This window comes from Camelus bactrianus, chromosome 4 (genome assembly GCF_048773025.1).
Source record: "Camelus bactrianus isolate YW-2024 breed Bactrian camel chromosome 4, ASM4877302v1, whole genome shotgun sequence".
Taxonomy (NCBI): domain Eukaryota; kingdom Metazoa; phylum Chordata; class Mammalia; order Artiodactyla; family Camelidae; genus Camelus; species Camelus bactrianus.
The window spans coordinates 30,380,463-30,394,954 of record NC_133542.1 but is presented as its reverse complement, the minus strand read 5'-3'; the positions used below and the strand labels follow the sequence as shown (position 1 = coordinate 30,394,954).

The 14,492-nt window shown below is 43.2% G+C and overlaps 1 protein-coding gene across 2 annotated transcripts in view; it reads left to right on the top strand.

Moving 5' to 3' along the window:
* Positions 1-541: 541 nt before the first annotated feature.
* JAK2 (Janus kinase 2) overlaps positions 542-14,492 on the top strand; it is a 185,997-nt gene continuing 172,046 nt past the window's right edge. For both annotated transcript variants that reach the window (XM_074361613.1, XM_045504961.2), the window contains exons 1-2: positions 542-1,831; positions 3,470-3,625. The gene's annotated coding sequence lies outside the window, so the exon portion shown is untranslated. The remainder of the gene's footprint in view (positions 1,832-3,469; positions 3,626-14,492) is intronic.

Here is a 14,492-nt window from a genome sequence, read left to right as displayed (position 1 = left end):
TAAAGTACTTTCTCAATCAACAAGTTCTATCATGTAGAAACAGATGTGTCTGTGAAAAATGTAGGTGTTTAAAAGAGGTCCTCATGTTTTCTTAAAAAGTTTGGATTGACTGTTATATTGTACAATTATTTTGTACAATCCCAAGTAGTGGTCTCTTGTAGGTTACCTGTGTCGGTCAGTGGTTATTCTCGAATGTTCTGGAAGGTTTGAACTTCTTGGCCCAAACCTTGGCTGTCTGCTTGTGTCTGGGGAAGGGGTAGGTTGGGAAAGAGGAGAAGTGGGAAGACTGGAGGTCAGGTCAGTTATTGAGCTGTTCATCATCATTCAAAGAGAAGTTTCATTTGGCATCACTGATTTACTGATAATAAAATGTTGTCCAATCTCAGTCTCCTTGCTTGGAGATTTTTAAAAAGTGCTGCTTTCTTCCCTAGGATGTTTTCTTCCACAAAGTAGCAGCCTTCCAAGGTGGCAAGTGTTCAGACTTCCTTGACTCACAATTTTCACTGCTTTAAGGATTTCAAAACAATTTCACAAATGTTATTTCATTTCATCCTCATGGACATGTAAGTTTAGGCTTAGAGAAGCTATGAGACTTAACCAAGTTCACATGATTAGTGAAGAAACTTGAACATGAGCACAGAGCTTTTGGTTCCATTAGCTCTGAACCATGTCAGGCAGGTGTCTCTAACAGGTGCCCTTTCAAATGGGTATTCTTTAATATTTGTTTAGTATTTATTCGGAGCTGAAGGGATAACATAATTTCTGTGAGGAAAGGGTAGAAAAGGAGGATGCTGGAGGTAGCATCCCAGTTTTTCATGTCTTCTCAGCAGAACTAAAGCCCTGCTTTATCTTACTGTGTTGCCCAAGCATTCTCCTTGAAAGTTATATTGGTCAGGATTTTTTTCTTTTTTTATGTGACCGAAAATAAACAAGCTTAAGCAAAAACAGCAATGTACTGACTCATTTAAGGGTAAAGTCCAGAGAAGCATCCCACTTTGGGTATAGCTGGATGCATGGGCTCAAATGATGTCATCAAGACCCATCACTTTTGCTCCATGTCTTCTGTCTTCTTTCTGCTGCTCCATTCTGTACTAGGGTCTTCCCACTGATGATGGCAATAGGCTGGCAGTTCTTGGCTGACATCCTGTCCTTTCACAGTTTCTCTGTCTAACAGTTCCCAACAGTGTCCCAAAAAGTTGAACATCATGGAATTGACTTGGGTCAGTCTTTTGCTCAACCAGAAATCAATTACTATAACCAGAGGATTGGCTGCTCTGATTGACCATGCCTGGGTCACATGCCAACTCCTACAGCCTGCTGGAGTTAAGCCTCATGGGAGTCAAGCTCCCAAACCATGTGCACTGAAAGTGGGGAAAGTAGTTCCCCAAGGAAAATACTGCTTCTGGTGCCAAAAGAGAGGAAATGGAGGTTGAGCAGGCCAAGGCAACAAACATATACTATAGAAATGTTCTGTCTTCTTTAACACCCAGCAGCTTATCGAAATATTCCTAAAGGAATATTCAGGATGCTCCCTGAATAGAGTGCTGATACAGTTTTCTCTGTTCCATTACATTATAGATTATTTTCCTGGACATCTTACTATCTGGCTCCCTCTTATTTCAGCTCTATATTTACCAGGTGTGGAAATGGGAAAGCAAAGGGACTCAGCCAGGACAGGGAAGAGATCAAATCAGATCCTGGCCCTAGACCATTGGCTGCTGGAACCAGCAAGCACCACTGATCCTGCCACTTGAGCATTCCAGCAGAACAGCCTCTCCAGCAGAACAGCCTCACTTGTCCCACAACCCATCTGGGCTTTGTAGGACCTGAGGTTGGTATGTGTTGTAGCTGCACCAAGAGACCCCCAGACTTAGAAGTTAGGCCATCCTGGCCCAGGGTAATCACAGCCCACTTAAGGCTTTGCAGAGGGTGTGTCAGGGTGCTAACTGCAGTGGACTCTTTTTCTATCATTCAAAATATATGCAATTGATTTAGTTAAAATGGCATGCTTAAGAATCCCCAAAAAGAAACCATGTGGAAGGAAACACACTAGGCTGTTACTAGGAGTAGGTTAGGCTTGTGAGATTGGGGAGGAGACTTCTACTTTTTGCTTTATCTATTCTCTATTGTTGAAGTGATTTAGGAGGAGGCACTAGGCAGTAGTAGGATACTGGGTCAATCCCTTTTGGCCCTGAACACAAAGACTGGCAAAGTACCTCTGATGGGGAACTAGGTGGGAGCTGGGGTTTGGAGAGGAGACTTAGGACCCAAACATGTGTCTGCCACAGACCCAGAAAAGTTAAGGGTTGAAAAGATAAAGACTTTTTCTCCCAGTGGCACTGACCCTACTTGGCAATGTACTTGGTCCACTGGACCTAACACTGTCAAGACCCTATTGGCTGATGGGCATGATAATCACTGCCCCACCAGCCTGGCCTCCTCCCTTCTGTGCAACGTTACAAGGTGTAAGAGAAAAATAATCACTAAGGCAGGGCAGCCACACCTAAGAGGGAATTGCCCAGCTTCTTGGCTTCACTCCAAATGACTTGTTCCTGTCATCAAATGTGCCCTGAAATAATAGAGATTTGCCATTGCTGAAGATATCTAGAACAAAAAAGTGTAAATCCTAAAGGCAGCAGAGGGTTTCCTAAATATTTATAACACACAGCTTCTCTTGAAATAAGATTACTTTGAGGAAGTATTTATTTTCTCTTGAAATAAATTACTTTGAAGAAGATGCTATTTATTTGCATAAGCAGAGAAGCCTTTCATGCCATTGCCTGAGAATGTCTGGTGGTCCCAGCTATACTTGGGACTTTCCTTTTTGCTCTTCTCTCCCTCTGCTGATTTCTTCCCCAAAAGTCCTGTGTCTATCCCCACCTTTACTTCGTCTTTATTCTCTTGTACCAAGTGAAATCTGTAGTGTCCAGATTGGCAGTGGCCATGGATGTACCCTTTTGAATCATTGGTACATCTAAGGATACTGGTAGTTCTGGACCACTGAGTTTTTTCTTATAGAGTCTACAAGAAAGAGATAGTAAAGGGGGATAAAACTGAGTCATTTTCCCCCATTTCCTCTTATCAAATAAGCAAACCCTTTAGAGAACTGCAAAAGAGAGGTACCTGGAGTAAGATGAAACTCTAAACTTTCAAGGGGTGGGTGTTAGAAGGAGATGCCCAGATGGGTGGAGGTGGGGCACAGGAGTGTGGAAGCAAGCTGGGGACAGGGCAGCTGGCCAAAAACTCTCTGTCCCTCAGGGGTCTTTTGATTAAATTTCCACTGGGACTACAGCAATGCTAGTGCATGGTATGGTGTGTGAGTGGGTTGTCTTTAAGGATAATTACACCTTCATGATTTGACATACTTTTAGGTAGTATATCCAAAACTGCAAACAATGTCCCCCCTGCAAAAAAACAAAAAACAAAAACCAAAAAACTCAGGCCCAGTATTTTATTTTTCCCCTCCAAGATAATTTCCATCTTTGGCGGCCTTGGAGATGCCAACCTTTCTCAAGCTGGTGAAGAACTTCAAGTGGTGTGATCCTATCCCATAGCTCCCTCATCTCCCCTACACCTAGATACCCAGAGATTTCCAAAAAGCTGAGGACTCTGATTGGGCTCACAGGTGAGTGAAGAGGCTGGACGGGGCCCTGAGGCATGGGTGGTTGTGGGATGGGGTCAGGGAAGGGGGAGACTGGGGCCGCAGGTCACAGGCAGTGACTGGGGGAGGCTCACATTTGCAGAGAAGCCTGACCTGGATTCACTTACAGCCTGTGGAATCTCTGTCACCCAAAGCCGTCTGGACTAAGGGACAAGAACAGCTTGATCTACTTCTTGGAGCTGACCTCACTTGAACACGAAATCAGTAAATGCCAATTTAATGGAGCCGTTGCTGGAATGAAGTATATGACATCTCCTAGGAGGAGATTTTTTTCTAAAGCCACAACTTGCTCCTTGTTGATCTTCAGGTTATTCTTTTTCAGTAGGAAAGTATTTCCCCACCCTCTCCCCTCCATGCTCCCATCCTTTGATGAGGCGTGAAAATGCACTCAGAAGCTGCTCCCACAGTTGACTGGAGGGCCTGTGGTGTCCAGGTGGGGAGGTCCTTCCAATAGGTAGAGTGAGGAGTTAGCGAATGAGGGAGGAGACTATGGTCTTTTCAGAAGAAAAACTAGAGGAGAAATATTTGAGTAACAAATACCAGCTCATCTTCTGAATCTCTCTCTGGCTCTTTGAGACTCCACTTCCAGTGGAACCGTGTAGCTCTCAGCATGGGTGCCTTCCATCCTGAGTGGTGATGCACCACTGCTCTCCATATTCTTTTACTTTGTTGCAGAGAACAGATGTCCAAGCTCAGTCTCCTCTCCTGTGTGTCTCTCCGAGGGACAGAGATGGCAGGTTTTGTACTTGTTTCACTTCTTGTCTAGCTCACCTCTCCCCTCCTTTTCCCAGGCCCTGGGGTGGCCAACCTGAGCTAGCTGGGTCGTGGGACTGGCTGTTGGGAATAGAGAAGGATGAGTCCCATGTTCTCCAGGATGGTTACCACACACACTGCCCAGACAAAGGCTGGGAACAGGGCCTCTGGTGCCAGCTGTGGGTGCCTGGCTTGCTGCTGGCTCTGCTAAGGCAAGTGGTTCTCATTGTCTCCCTTTTCCCACCTTGCAGCCAGTCAACAAATACCCTCTTCTTCAGATGCTTGAGTCCCTTGGAAGCTGGGCTCTGAACCCAGATCCACTGGAGTTGCCTATGAGTTCTCTAATCAGAATTTCCATCTAGGCCTCCAGCTTCCCTAGAGTAAAAGGAGGACTGTGAAGGGGGAGTAGTGGAATAGGATGGTGGTCTAAGGACAGTTGTTCTGATGTTAAAAAAAAAAAAAATTACAACCCTGATGGGAGGCAGCAAGTGCAGCACCTTCTGTATCTGCAACCATCACCCAAACAGTGCTTCATGGTTTGCAGACTATTTCTCGGCTAGGGCTGCTGTAACACGGTACCACAAGTTAAGTGGCTTAAAATAACTGATTTATTGCTAGTGGGAGGCAGGGAGAGGCAATATAAGCGTGGGGGAATGGGAAGCATAAAACTATTGGGTATAAGAGAGGCTCAAGGCTGTATTGTACAACATAGGGAATATAGCCAGTATTTCATAATAGCTGGAAATGGAAAACAACCTTTAAAAATTATATAGAAATTTTAAAAAAAATTTTTAAAGGAAAGAAAAACATTTAATGTCTCACAGTTCTGGAGGCTAGAAGTCCACAATCACGGTGTTGGCCGATCTGGTTCCTTCTGAGGGCTGTGAGGGGAGAACCCCTTCTATGCCTCTCTCCTAGCTCTGGTGGCCCTAGGCATTCCTCAGCTTGTGGAGACATCACTCCAATCCTCCACCTTCACATGGTGTTCTCTCTGGGTTTCTGTATTCACATGGCCATCTTCTCATAAGGACACCGGTCATAATGGATTAGGGCCCACCCTACTGCAATTTGACCTCATCTTAGCCAATTATATCTTCAGTGGCCATATTTCCAGATAAGGTCACATTCTGAGGTACTGGAGTAGGACTTCAACATAACATTTTTTTCTTTTTGCCTGTGGGGGACATAGTTCAGCTGATAGAATAAAGGCTGATGCACCTGCAGCAAGTGGACCAGAAGTTTTATCAGGTGGAAGCCCCTGCCTGAATAGTGGTCTTTTTAATTCTATAGGGATAGTTGTCTTAACTCCCAGACTTCATAACACCATGTATTGATTTTTATTGTCCCTTTAGTTAGGATTTTGGTGATCAAGTTAATAGAAGTGAACTTACATGAGTCAGGGCTGTTTGGATTGCAAGTGATGGAAACCCAATTCCAGCTGGCTTAAACAAAGAAATTTATTGACTTACATAACTGGAAAAGCTAGGAGTGGATCTGGCTTTAGGCAGAATAAAATCTCAGGTTCAATGTTTCCAAGGTCTTTCTTCATCTCTTGGGTTGGCTTGTCTCTGCTGGGTGTCATTCTGCAGGCAGGGTCTCTTCACAAAGAAGGTAAAAAAGTGGCTGAGTCCCAAACACACATCATCTCAGTTTAGCCACCCCAGCAGAAGGAGAATTTTCCATTCCAATTCCCTGTATCAATCCTAGGGAAGACATTGATTGGCCTCGCTTGGGGCATGTGCCCATACAACAGACCATTGTGGCCAGGCAGATAGGGTGCCCTGATTGGCCACCCTGGATCATGTACTCACCCTGGAGGGGAGTATCCATGATGGTTTATCCTATTGGAACCTCATGAAAATTGAAGGAGGAGTTCCCCAGGGAAATAAAAAAAGGTGGGTGGGGAACACATTGTTAGACAAACATGATACATGTTACAATCCACTATATAATTCAAGCTAGCATAAAGGAAAATGGGAATTTATTAAAAGGATATAGAGGTGACTTGTGGAGTGCAAGGGTATGCATACAGCTGGCCTTAGGGAAGAACCTGAAAGCTGTCAGGGCCCAGGCAGCTTCTTTCTTCTCTCTCTGAAATCCTCCCTTTTTTGCTTAGTCTAATCAGTGGGAAGAAGGTGGTTTCTCTGCAAGCTCTCAGTTTTTATCTCCTTCATTCCAGGAGCTAGCCTAATTTAAAATTCCCAAGAAATAAAATCTGATTGGCCCAGCTTGAGTCCATTCCTATCCCCAAACCAATTAGTTATGCTCAGGAGGGTGGGGAGAAGTCAGACCCTAGAAATATGTTATTATACACGGTGAAGTCCAGTAAATACCCAACATACGTCAGTTACTCTCCTAAAAGTGTACGCGGTCTCTAGAATCATCCTAAGGATCATTTATTCTAAGACCCCCATTTTGCAGATGAAGAAATGGAAGCCTCAAAAATTAAAGAATCAAGCTGTCATACCTACACACAGAAGCCAGATAATGACTTGACTAGAAAATGACTAGTACCCAGGTCCCAGAATTTCCATTCCAATATCTTCTACAACATCATGTTTAGGCTTAATAAGTCCTATGGTTCTAGTTTATAGAGAAAAGCAAAAATGACAAACCCAAAACACACATAGAACACTGGCAAAAAGGAAACTTGCCTTGCTTCCTCCAAATCCTTGCTCCTGCTGTTCCCACGGCCTGCAGTGGTGCCTCCATGTCTCACATCCAGGCCTTGGCTTAATTAATTCCTACCCATCTTTCAAAACTGCTCAACCATGACTTGCTCAAGGATATTCCCTTGACCTCCCAAACGAAGTCGGTCTGTACCCTGTTTTGTGTTTTCATAGTACTTCTGTTCAGTCCTTCTTTCACTGTTGAACTATTAGTTATGAAAATTTGTGTAATTTCTTCAGTGGGTGCCTACCCTTGAGTTACAGGTGCTACAGGACTGTGTAATATCCTGTGTTCAGCATGATGCCTCGCAGTGGTAGGTGTGTGATGAATATTTTTGAGGAAAACCATAAAGAATGAGAAGAGAAAAACAAACAAAAAAGGGAGCCTCTACCTCCACCTTTTCTCTAGGAGGCAAGTTTGCTTCGTATTTTTATGAATTCTAAGAGATTAGGGAAAAAAAGCTTCTGAGATGAAAGTAAACACCAGAAATAATTTTATGGTATGAGGTTCCAAAATTTTCAGCCTCAGTAATGATGATAATGGCTAACATTTTGGAGCAGCTATCATCTCCCAGGCTCTGGGCTAAGTACACTATCTCTTCTAATCCTCACAGGGAGTAGGTGCTGCAGGCTCTGAGCCTGTTAATCCTGTCAAGTGACTGGTCCTTTGAAGAGAATATTAGGTCTCATTCTTCTTTGCCCCTGTCCAGAGACCAGCCAGAGTCTTAGTCAGTAAACGGGGTATTGGGTGGGTAGCTCTCACAAAAAGCAAAAACCTCACGCAGTTCCTCTGGGTCTAGAGCAGGCATGTGTAGAATTTGCAGGAAGGCACTGATGGGTGTTTTCACAGGAGATGAGACTCTACTACCTGAGGAGCTTCAGAAGGGCTGAAAGATTTTTCTGGGACCTTCCAAGCTGTGTTAAGAGCTGACTTTGCTTTGGGTGGAAACTGGGTGCTGCTTTTTCCTTGTAAATGAAAATCCTTTGAAATGCGGAATCACACAAAAAGTACAATTTGTCTAATTTTTCTGAATCTGTTCTTGATAAATGGGTACTTGTGGTAATAATGTGTGCCACCAGAAACTAGTTAATTTTTTCCAAACCCTTTGGCGCCAGATGTCTCACACAGTCCTCTTAGCTGCAGCCTCCTGGGGTGAGGGTGACAAGTACCAGACAGGGCACCTGCAAGGGTGGACAAGGAAGCCGAGAACCAATAGGACTAGTTTCTGCTTTTACTCTGAGGCTAAGACAAAAACTGCACCTGAATCTAATCTCTCAGCCCAATAACCCCAGGACCCCTGGATGGTGCCACCTGCCTGTCACAACTGCCAGAATCCTACTTTTTTATCTTGAACATCATCAACCTGCAGGTTAAACAGGTTAACTGGTTCTGAGCTGAATGGGCTGTCACGAAGACCTAAGGTTGCCATAGATGATGCTTTTCCAAGGAGTCACCACGCTCAGCAATGAGAGTATGAACATGTATTGGTTCATTTTTTCGTTTATAAATATTCACTGAGCACCTGCTATATGCCAGGCACTGAGGCTGGCACCAGAGACACAATAACTGACAAGATACACAAATGTCACTCTCTTTGAGCTTACTGCTAGTGTGGGAGGAAAGTATTAAGTAATTACAAATTATTCAATTACAATTGTGAAAGTGGTTCCAAGGAAAAAGTACAAGGGGAAATCCACAGAGAACAGAACTTAATCTGGATGGCATGGATGTGAGGGAAAGAGCAGCATGAGATTAGGCCAGAAAACCAGGTGTAGACTAGATCACAGGGGCCTTGTTGGCTAAACTTTTCAAGAGCCTATAATTTAATCCCAAATTCAAGGAGAAGCCATTGAAGGGAAGTGATATGATCCGATTTGCAAATTTGAGATTTCAGAATCACCGTGGAGAAGGGACTGTAGTAGGCTCAAAGCAGATGCCAGAGACCATGTGGGAAAGGCAGTTGGGCGGGGTTGGCGGAAATCCAGCACAACTGCTGTAGGGCTATTCTCATCCCTTCTGCCCAGCCCAAGTCTGGTGCCTTTTGGCTCCTTCTCCAGTCTCTGGTCCAAACAGCTGTGGCTAAGACAGCATGATGGACTTCAACTGATGGCAACGGCACAAGTCTTGGCAATTTAGGCAGCAAAGAGTGAGTTTGGTTGACGTTTTTCAAAAGGAGTGTGCATTTGCACCAGGCACCTAGGCTTTCATGGGTCCTTGCGTTCCGTCCAGTAATAATCTCAGTGACTTAACCCAGCAGTCCCAATAACGTAGTTGATGCTCAACTTATTGACTACTCTATGCCAAGTGCTTTCTTTTAAACTGTAGGATCTCACGTGAGGCTCAGAATCACTTCCTGTGATAGAATCGCTAGGTTCCACCATTACCCCATTGGTTCTGGACTGGGGCTCTGTATTAGAGTTCAGTGCAGGAATCAGACACTACTCCAGGTATTTCAGGCAAAAATGGATTTAGAACAAGAAATGAGGTGCTTACAAAATCACTGGAAGAGCTGGAGGAGAGGAAGGCACTTGGATTTTGGTCTCAAGGTCATTGGACTGCAGCTGAGATCCAGAGTTTTGGTGACCTGTCAGTCTCCCACTGTTGCCTGTTAGGCTGTCACAGTTGTCATTGCCACCCACCCACCCACAGTGGAGTGTGGAGTCTGTCAGCACTCCCATATGTCAGAGCCCACGTATTGGCCTGAAGCTCCATGGAAAGATGGCAAAGTGGAATTGCCTTGTTTCCACTTTCCACATCTCTCCTGAACACACCAAACTGGCAGAATCAATTCACACTCAGAAGCCTAGCTGCGAGCATACCTGGGAAATACATTCTCAGCTTTCCAACTTCTCCACATAGTAGGTGAAATAGGAGTTTGAGAAAGCCAGTTTAGCTTTAGCTTTTTTTATCCAGCCCACAGAGCAGGCCCAAATCTGTGTGATTTCTGCAGTCTTTTTTTAAAATTGAGGTATAATTTTCACATAAAAATGTACAGATTTGGGGTTTTTAGTTTGATGTTTTGACAGTGGCATGCACTCGTGTAACCTACACCGAAATCAAGATACAGAACATTTCCATCATGCCAGCAAGTTCCCTCATGCCTCTCCCCAGTCAGTCCTTCCTGCTTCCCACTCAGGTGATCTCAGCTCTAATTTCATTAATTTGTTTTGCCTGATGATCACAAATCAGTAGTGCCTGTTCTGAGACTTAAAACAAGTAGAACCATGCAATATGTATTCTTCTGAGGCAGGCTGAAAACAGCATCTGAGAGGCTGAACCATGTTAGTGTATCAGTAGCTCTGCCCTTTTTAGTGCTGACTAGTATTCCATTGTATGAATGTATCATAGGCTTTCCCCAGATGGTGGATATTGACATTGTTTCCAGTTTTTGGCTATTATAAAAATAGCCACTTAAGTCTATTTCTTGACAAAAACCCCTGGTAATTCTGATAGGAGTGGACCACATTTTGAGAAATGCTGCTCTATGACAGAAAACTGATGTGAGGAGAGGTTAAGTCTATGGTCCAAGGCCCTGTAACCAAGGAGGCCTTGATGCCAGAGCCCATGCTCTTCCTTCTTGTAAACTAGACCTTAGCATAGCAGCTTGAAGAGCTGACTGGACACCTTCAGGACTAAAATGGAATTTTTCCATGACAGAGTCAGAGAAAGGCCTCGGAAATAAGGCATATGTTTCAGTTACCAATTGCTGCATGACGAAACAACCAGGACTTTGGCTTAAACAGCAATTACTTTTTATGATTCTGTGCCAGGCCTGGGTAGTTCTTCTGTTGGTCCCACCTGGGTTCTTCTGTGGCTGCAAGCAGCTGGGAGGTCCACTAGGTGTTTGGGCTCCGCTGGGAAGGCTGGGACATCTGGGCTTCTTTCTCTAGGAGCTTTCATCCTCAAGGAGTCTGGACTGGGCTTCCCCATGTGGTGGTTTTCCAAGACAGAAAGCTGCAGCGCACAAGCACTTATCAGACCTCTGTTTGCATTGTGTTTGCTAATGTTCACTGGTCAAAACCAAGTCACATGGCGAAGCTCAGATTCAGTGTGGGAGGGGACTATCCTAGGGAGTGGTGTGTTTTCTTCAGGGACCATTAATGCAACAGTCTACTATAGCCTAGAAGTTTCTGTTTCAGAGGCAGTGATGAGCTTGAGAGGAAGAGAACTAGGGAGTTAATAATAGAGGATTAAAGAAAATTTTAGTGGTGCCAGAGAGGTCAAAAGAAATACTCTATGAAGGAAGGGCCACTTTTCTCCTCATAATCTTTGTGGCTCCCACAGCACTCAGGGCAGAGCTTTACATACAGTAGGTGCTCAGGAATACCTTTTAAATTGAATCAAATTATCCATGGTACACTGGAGTGTTAGAACCTAGAGGAAGGATGGCTAAATGATAATGTAGTAAAAGAAGCCAGACTTCTTAAGCACGGAAGGACAAGTACTAACAGGAGAAAAATTAACACTGAGAAGTGAAGTCAGATGTAATGGAGAACATGAGCACATGCTTGTTCCATAAACAAACTGTATGTCCACCCTTTCAACCAATGTTAATATTTGCCCGACACAATGCAGAGGACTCAAAATGTGGGTCACCAGAGCATGTGGAACACTCAGGTAGATGGTTAGAAATGGCTGAGAGGTGTGTCTAAGTGGATAGGGCTCTGATTCTGTGGTCTTCCCATAACCTGTAAGGTGATCTGAAAGTCACTGCCTGCCCCAGTAGAGGGTACCAGATATGCTTGCCTTAACCATACCCTCTTACTCTTATCACTTCAGTGCAGGATGGAACTTTCAGCTGCCAGCACCTGCTTGTTGTGCTTGAGGGCTTACTGTGGCCATTCCTTTTGTAGAGGAAGCAACCAAAGACTAACAGGTATTGGCATAGGGTATTAAAACCAAGCCAGTTATTCATGATAAACCTACAAAGAGGCAAAAAAGGCCCATTATTCCACTAATCAAAGTGCACATTCTGCCAAAGATAGAAAAGACTACAGTCTTGCTAATGCCCTTCCACTCAGAAATGTTCAATGAAGATTATGTACTGAGTCTTTCTTTGCATTTCTGAAACTGCTTCCTAGCTGTCTTCTGGCTCCAGTCCTGTTTCCCTCGAGCCCACTGTCTGCACTTTAGTGACCTTTGAAATACAAACATGATCATTAAGCTTTGTGAAAAAAGAGGTGACGTCTCTCATTCTCCATTGTAACTTCAACACCTAGCAGTGCCTGCACATAGTAGGTACCTAGAATTATTTATTGACTAGATATTATTGGAAACTTTCAGCTCATGAACAAGGTATACGCCAGTTTCTCTTGTAAGGAGGTCCTTTGGAATTTGGAATACGTTTGGCTATCACAAACGTATAGGTGATAGGTGGTTTTTAGCTTATCAGACTAGCTTATAAAAACCAAGTTCACCCATGATATTGCTTAACTCTAGTCCCAGCTTTTCTGGTTCCCTTTGAGCAGGATTGCATACAATGAAGGAGGAAGAAGAGATGGAAGAAGGATAGGACTTAGGAGGCATTTGGAGTTGGATCATTTGTCATAAATGTCATCCTTTTTCACACTTCCACTTTTGCCCTTCTCTAGGTCACTCCTCTGCACCTGTTCCCTATCAGGCCCTCCCCTAAGTGCAGCAACCTCCTCCCCAACCCAGGAACCTCTTATTCTTCACACTGTCAATCACAATCTTATTCCCTGAGTGCAAGTGATTTCAAATATTAAGAGAAAAATGACCTGATTCAGAAAATTCACACTCCAGATGGATGTTTGATAGTTCTTTAACCCTCCTAGAGATATTTCCAATATTCTAAAATCAGCTTACAATAAATCAGTCTCTAATTAGTGGAATTCACTTTAACAAGATAAAATGAAAAAAAAATATGGTGAAAAATATTTTGGAGCATGTATTCTCACAAACTCCTCAGCCTTTTTTTCAGATTCTCCCCTTAGGGCCAATCTGTATTATTCTGGATTTTTATAACTTTACGTTCTTTAAAGATCCTTCTCTGCCTCTTTTCTCCACAACTGTTCCCATAGGCCTGGTTGAGGAGGGGGCATGAGTGAATTCAGCCTTGGGGTGGAAAGCTGACAAAGTAGATCCCATCTTCCTTGGCACCTCTGATGCCTTTGCCCCAGCAATGTGCACCTTGACCTCACTCTGCCTGTGGGGACACTGGTACCAAGCCCAACATCAAGCTGTGGTCAGTAGTCAAAGGGCAAGAACCAGGACAATTGGAGGGAATTTCTGACTGGGCAGTCTGGGGATTTCCATCCTAACACTTGTATTCTCTTTAATTCTTTGTTATTCGGATACATTTATATTCGGCCACCACAAAGAACCCTGTGACCAGGGGATTTCTGCTTTTACAGCTATAGGAAACACATTGGATTAGAAAGGATTAAACTGATACTTGCCTAAAGTCACACAGCTGTTTAGAAGAGAGCACATTTCCTCTCAGTCCTGTGGTTTTTTTTTTTTGTTAAAAAGTAGATGGTTCATATCCCTTAAAAAATAAGGGTTCCCTTAATAAGCTTCAAGACTAGACTAGCTCATCACTCTTGAGTCAGAAAAATAATACATTTATATTTATGGCTTTTTTTTTTCCATTAGCCTGAGAAAGCATTTCTCAAAGTATGTTGTTCCACTGAACACTAGTTAATTTTAGAAAGGGTTTCAAAGACAAAATTACACTCTCTGCCATCTTGGAGACTTACAGTGCATATTAGCATATTAAAGTTTCTGGGAAGTCCTGAGACAAATGAAATCAAAGTTTCTTAAACTCTGCATTCCTCAAATTTATTTGAGAATTAATTTCCCCCTCCCCCTGGAAAAAAAAGAATTACCTTCTATCCTTCCTCCTTCCTTCCCTTTATTTCTTCTTTCCCCCCTCCCTCCCCTCCTTCCTTCCTCCCTGTGAAGCATGATTATCAAGTAATGCACTTTGTGAAATATTGGACTAAGGTAAACAGAATTGAAAATCAATTTATAGTAGGCCACTGATTTTCTTCTGAGATTAAAAACTTTCTTATTGTTTTGGCTGTATTCTCTACTATGGACAGCATTACCAAATGATGACATTAAGGTGTATTTAGTCAATTTATATCTTTGGGAAGGCTTTGACTTAACTTAGGAGATCTGTACGATATCCTTTCATTGTATAAGACTCCTTGCTATATAAGGAACAGAAATATAGGTCTCAGTTGCATGTAAGCAAAATCAGCAGGTGGGCTTTGTTTCTGTGGCTTTATGGTAAGTTTTGAAATTCAGTAATTGATGTCTTCCAATTTTGTTTTACTTTTTTTTCCTTCAAGATTATCTTGGCTATTCTGTTCTAGAATTTTTTGATTTGCATATAAATTTAAAAATTAGATTGTCAATTTCTACAAAAATAAGACTGGTACGA